Source organism: Amblyomma mixtum, chromosome 9, assembly GCF_055824585.1.
Source record: "Amblyomma mixtum isolate Tamu chromosome 9, ASM5582458v1, whole genome shotgun sequence".
In the NCBI taxonomy this organism is placed as follows: domain Eukaryota; kingdom Metazoa; phylum Arthropoda; class Arachnida; order Ixodida; family Ixodidae; genus Amblyomma; species Amblyomma mixtum.
This window is the reverse complement of record NC_143020.1, coordinates 115557243-115563881: the sequence shown is the minus strand read 5'-3', so window position 1 is coordinate 115563881 and position 6639 is coordinate 115557243. Positions and strand designations below refer to the sequence as shown.

The 6639-nt window shown below is 45.1% G+C and overlaps 1 long non-coding RNA gene across 1 annotated transcript; it reads right to left on the bottom strand.

The window, feature by feature from the left end:
- Positions 1–656: 656 nt before the first annotated feature.
- On the bottom strand, positions 657–2299 carry LOC149330870 (uncharacterized). Its single transcript, XR_016285522.1, has 2 exons — positions 2232–2299; positions 657–2081 (listed from the first exon to the last, which is right to left on the bottom strand). It is a non-coding gene; the product is annotated as an uncharacterized LOC149330870 (long non-coding RNA).
- Between the last annotated feature and the right edge of the window lie 4340 nt (positions 2300–6639).

Sequence of the window (6639 nt, the reverse complement as noted above, 5' to 3'; positions counted from 1 at the left end):
TCCTTCAATGATCTTAAAAAAGGGTCTCAAGTCGTTTTGTCCGCCCCCAGTACGTTTTGAGAACATCCTCAAAAGGGCACCCTAGGTCTTTTGTAGAGCATTTTCAGGACATTAGTCTGAATTTCGGACATGCTCAGGATGTCCTTACAAGGGCAACAAAGGAGTAATTTAGTACATATTGAGGACACTACATTGATGGCCTCGTTGCAGTTCATACTCAGCTTAGTGAACTGTGCCTCATATTTAAGCTCCATTACATGTACAGCTACACCTACCACTAGAACAAGAACAACAGCTCCTACTGTAGACAGCTAATATAGTGCAACACTTGGAAGCTACAGCCAAGCTGTAATTTCCACATGCATATGAACTGTGCAATGCAAGAAACTGGCAGCAAGTTCTAGCTTACCAAGTGCCAGAAAAGATCAGGTCTAAATGCTGTCCTCAATAAACTGGCTGAAATATGCAACGTCAGACAGATGAGTTTATTGCTTGGAAAGACAGACAGGTCAGCCAGAAAGTTGAATATCTGGCCTGTTACTCTGCGCTGGGGAAGAGAAGAGCATCATGATGGGTGATTGAGCAACCTCAGTAGAATGCACGTAATGCATCAGTTCAGTTAGTATAGAAATGCTAGCAGGAAGAACACACAAAAATAATACTGCACAAAAATTTATTTGTTTACACTTAACTGCAATGCTCATTTTGTGCTTCAGTGAGAAAATTCCGATTCTTCAGCTTGGTGCATCTCGGTGTCTTGACATAAAAGAATCAATCTTGGTAAAAGCAATATCCCTCCAGGACAACATTAGCAGCTTATGCTCATTGTATTTTACTGTATATGTGAAAAGCGTTTCCACAATTAAAAATAAATAATGCCTTTAATAGCATCTTGAATTCTTGTTTAGTAAAGCCAGAATTATTTTTATGCTGTATACATGCACATAATAATTGAGTTCCTACAGTAAGCACAAACAAGTTAAAGAACCAATCTCACCTGGAAAGATACCCCTCTCCTTTCATGCAATTTGTTAAATCAAATGATCTGACCCCAGAATAAACAGAACTTTTCATTTACAGTCTTAGTAGATGTGATAACTGTACTTAATCGCATTTCATTTTGTATTAACATCTTCGAGTGAGAATATATAAAGAGACAGGGGCAGCAGTTTTGGTGAAAAGTGGCATATATCTCTCAATGCTTTCAAGATATTTCCTGGATACTTGCGGTATACAGCAGCAACATGCTATTGCTTTTGCTCAAACAGCAGTTGCAGTACAACTTACTATTGCTGTGAGCACGGACTTCTTTCAAATGCGGTTTGCGCAGTCTCTCTGCACCATGACTTTCAACAGCTATGTCACCGCGGCGTGCGATGATTGTGATTGCACTGTCCAAATCAGAATTCTGCCTGAATTATGCGATGTCATCAGCATCACCTACGCCGCCCTCCGTGGAAGTGCCGTGCACACAGTTCAGAAGCCTGCTGTCGTTGGAGTTGAGTGCAGGAGGCATACCTCCTTCAACACCGTCCACGCCGGGAATACCTTCCGCAGCTTCCCAACCCCACGCCGATTCATCATCACTGTCGGAGCATAACGAGCAGGCTGCCTCGACACCACAGTGCTTGTAACTGTGCGATGACACACCACAAGCCACTTTGAGACAGAAATGGTAATAGCGCTGCAATAAGACGTATACAAGAAGACTGACATAGGACATGCGCTGTCCTTGTCAGTCTACTTGTGTACGTCTTATTGCAGCGATATTACTATTTCTGTCTCAAATAATGTACCATCTAGCCCAAATTGACGTTCTTCTAAACCACACGCCACTTCTCCACTGCCTGCCCCAAGATCGCGTGACAAGCGCCTCTTCTTCGCACCAGGCTCGCGCGATGTAGGGGTTCTACGCACAACGCACGCTGCAGGGGGCTCCAGTTGACGCGAAGTGGATGGCCTTGCTGGTAATTCATTTCGCTCCAAGTTCAGCAGCTGAAGGCAGGAGTCAACACGGTTTCCTCTCCCGGCGGGACTGCCGATCAGCGCCTTGTCTGGCGGTGTGACTTACGCGGTGTCATCTGTAACAAAAACAAAAAAAAAAACGCGAATGCCATAGGAACAAGCGCAAGCGACAAGCAGTTTTGCCTATCGTGGTGACTGCTAAGTTCGCAAGTCCTTTCAAAACAAATTTAAGACAGAACGTCATCCATCTCACCATGGCAACTCACCTTTGTCGCCGTTATGATATAGTGTACTAGAATATGGGGTAGTGTGGGGTAGTGGGGTAGTGGGGTAGTGGGGTAGGCGCCGCCGCTCACCATGCATTGGCGTGTCGCGGCTCGCGTCGAAAGTGCGGCGGCGCTGCTGTAGCATGGGCGGTCGGGAAAAGGCGCTCTTTTCGTTGTCGTCTGCTAGTCAGTGACGCGTACGCGTGCATTGACGCGGTTGCGTGGTACGCGGCCCACAGAAAGTTTTTCATGTGATCCCTTTCTCGTGCTATAATTGCCGCTGGCCGTCTTCACTTCGACTAAGGGTGAGCAGCCGTCGCTTTCGCTGTTCCAAAAGATGAAGCCCGCAGGAAGATCTGGGAGCGGAATTTGCACCGGAAAGACAAGAGGCTGGATGAAACGTACTCGGTATGAAAACTGCACTTCGAGCCATCGTGCATTCTCAGAGATTACGTTCACGTTATAAACGGAGGAGTCCGCATACCACGCGGGAAACTAGAGTTGACGCCGTGCCGACTTTGCTTCCCAATAACCCGAGCTACTGGTCATTTTTTTGTCAGGGCATCAAACAGTCGCGATAGGCAGGGCGAAAAGGAAAAACTGCATGCGAAAATCAGACGATGTTCATAAGAATGCCACCGCGGCCGTCTGATCATGAATTGGTCACGATTTTGAGGTCGCGTTTCCTGCTCGCTGCAGTATGCACAATAGTTTGTTCATTACCCTTGTGTTCAAACTTTCCTCGGCAGCAGTACCCGCTGTAAGTTCTCTGCGCCTGTACACAATGCAGCAATCGGAAAAGAATTTGGAGCTGCTTTTCCGCAATTTTGGCTGTTTTGCGGCCGTCTGCTAGTCACTGCTCTTTTTTTTTCTTCCGTGTGCGACTTGTCCTATCGCATTTAATTTTATTTGTCGTGCATGGACAATGACAAACATTTACAGGACACGTTATTGAAGTGTTGGCTTTTGAAAGGACCAAAAATACTCTGTGCGATGTACAGAACACACCGCCGCGTATCGGGAGGAGTGCATGCAGTGACAGCCCATGCTCTGGTGGCGCCGTCTCGTGGCTTTCGACATCAACAGCGACAGCCGCGAGTCCTCTCTGAACACACTACCCCATATTCTAGTACACTACAGTTATGATTATAGTGTACTAGAATTAGTACACTATAGTTATGATATCGCCGTCGCTTCCATGACTTTTTTTGCGACTTCTTGGCTTGGCTTGGAGTGACTGGACTTGACCGATTGAAAGGTGGCGGTGGCATAAGGCGCTCGCTCGTGGCTCCCCCAAAGATGCCGTGGTAACCGACAGATCCGAAGAGGTTCGAAAGTGTAACAGTTTTCTAACTTACTGATAATACAAATACAATGCTACAGACAGTATGCGCGACCAATTCTCGATTACTGCAAAACAAAAACTGAAAGGAAATAATGTCGTTTCCGGAACCTCAGTGCGCGCTTCCGCTGCTCGCGCGTTCGTGTACAAAAAGCATACAAAAAGCAACGCGCCCGCCTGCTTGCGCCTGCTGACCATGCGCTGCCACGTGCATGTTCACACGTTGCTGAGCGGGCGGTAAATCTTCACGGTAGCACACAGCACTGCCCAACTCGATGCCGTTGCGCTCTTTCTCATAAAAGGGAAAAAACGGGAGGTTTAGCACCGCGGTAGATTTAAGCAAGCAAACACAAATTTGTCAAGAATTCACCTGTGCGCTTTAGTTAGCGCAATAATTACCGCGCTTCAATTACCGCAATAATTACTTACAGCAGTACGAACAACCGCAGTCAACAAAAAGGGTCTGTTTGTAACTGGCTCCTCATCAAGTCCTCGAGATGACATTTCTGGAACCCTCGACTAGGCAGCGTCCTCAGGACGTCCTAAAGACGCAGTAAGAAAGCGTGAGGACGTTTCTATCTTTTGAGGACGTCCTCAGGACATTTGGTAGCATTGCGCAACCTGAGGGTAGCTGCCGAGGAAACAACCCAGTGGGTTGCTACCGTGGAATGTGGAGAGTGAGGAGGGAAGTGATGCTGAGAAGAGGTGCAGACATAGCAGAGCGGCGCCTGCGCGCCAGTTGCAACTCTTCCGAAAGGAATGTCGATGTATGCTGGAGCTCAGGCGGGGAATACAAGACCAACTGTGCAAGGGAGCCAATTTTAAAGCAGTACAAAGAAGACTAAGTGTGCAATAATGGTGGATGTAAAGAAATGTTCATGATGTGTCGTGCCATGAAAAGGGGCATTAAAGTGTAATTCAGTTTGGTAGTGTCATTTTAAGGCCACGGAGTGGAATCTGGAGAGGAGGAGGTGTGACGGTTAATCAAAGACGTCCATGGAGAGGGTTGGAGGACACAGGTCTGCAGCAGCACCCGGTCCTTCATTTCTCCTTCACACTTTGAAGCAGTCTAGCCGATACCTATATTTTCTTTCCTTCTTGCGCATTGTGCCTGCTCTTTTCCATCTGTCGTTCATCACGCCAGGTATATACGCATGTAAATTTCTGGAATAAACGTAGTTGAATGTCAGCCACTCTCGGGACAGTCTCCGTCAATTTAACTGTTTTAAGACATAGTGAGAGCCATCCTGTCTCTGAAGCAGTTGGACTTTATCCAATGAATGATGACAGTTGAATGCGGCATCGAAGATGCACTTTGAGAGAAGGTAGTTACGGCTGTGAATTGAGGTTGACGCTGCAGTTTGTGTCGGTGTGGAGGCTAACTGGAGTATGGGTGACATGAGCCGCTATGAGTTGAAGAATGCAGAAGGTGGAGGGACGAACTTTTTCCAAGAATCTATACAGCGCAGATCCTGGATAGATTCTGTGTAATTGCATGGATTACTAGATCGAGAAAATTAGTCAAGATCATCAACATAGACATAAACACCTTAAAAACAAACCACATAAACTTCAGCAATCACAACTGGCCACTATCATTTCGCGAAAAAACTTCAAGAGATCACTTCAGCGACCCGCAATGGAAGAATGCGAAAGCACTGATGCCTCCTTCACACTCGTCGCCTCTCTTTGCTGCACTTAAAATTGTTTGCCTCTTTTTCTCTTTTGACTGTTTGCCTCTCTTTTTACTTCTTCCAATTTTGATGTCTACCGCTGTTTTCACATCCTCGCACTGTATGCACGTCCAGGGCTATTTTGATGTCTAAATTACGTTTTGGCCTCTAATTAATTAATTACTCCAGATCGATCAAATTTGGTGCGCAACAACATTTTATCATCTTCTCTCACGTGGTTGCATTTTCTCCTGCAATTTTGACGTCTAGCACTGTTTTCACATGCTCGCACTGTATCAACGTTGATACTATTTAACATTTGACATTCTTGGCTCTAACTAATTACTGCACATCGACCAAATTTTGACGTGCATCATCCTCACATTATTAATCTCTATCACACACAATCATTCTTTTTCACGTAAATCTCACACAAACAGAGAAATCACTTCCGACGCGTTTTCTGGCATTCCTTCCTACTCTCACACGTACATATAACGCTGCACCTTCGCGTCACTGACTTACAACTGTTCTGTGAATTTTTTCATCAGCTTTCCCATCTCAAGACATTTAGATTGTGTTGTAGAGGTTAGTCCAACACATTTAGGCAAATACCCCAAGGTCGACTAGATCTCAAATAAGGGAGTACCTATTCAGTTACCCGAACCAGGACGAATTTATCTTCACCTACGGTTTCCTGTAACAGCTATATAAAGGGTGTTTCACTTACAACTTCCTGCAATTTCTAAAAATAGACTGAGCAAGAAGAGCGATTTTTCGGCATAGCGTTATCAGCGTTGTAGTGCATTAGAATCAGTGTTGTAGACGTTACCAAAAAAATAACTAAATACGTTACTCGTTACGCTAAAAAAAAAAGAACGCGTTACTGCCCTACGTTACTTACAAAAAAAGGTAATGCGTTACCATTACCAAAAAAAAGTATCGCACGTTACTTTGCTGTTACTCCATGCCCATAAATTTTAATCAGTGTGTCTTCGCTGTAAGAACTCAAGATAGCATTTTTATAAAGCTCATATTTCACATAATTCCAACTTCACAAAGAAAACATAGCTGAACTCATCAAATTTACAGTAATTCTGGTGTGCTTCTGCACTAGGGGAGAAAGGTGGGGGGGTATGACTATGTAGGGAGAAAGTTAGTTGGAGCGGCAGTGTTGTTGAGCATAAAATTTTTAGAAAGTTTAGTATGAGGTAGCTCATTACTGCCGGCAAAGGAACAAAGGCCCATTTCCTTCTTTTTCCTCTACTTTGATGATACAGCCAGTTGACTGCAATCCCCTTTTTTGTGCTGTACCATTGTACTCTTTCGGTGGCTCTATTGGGGCCATCTTCAAGTAAACTGGCGACATTCCTGAGTTTACTCACAAGAGGGA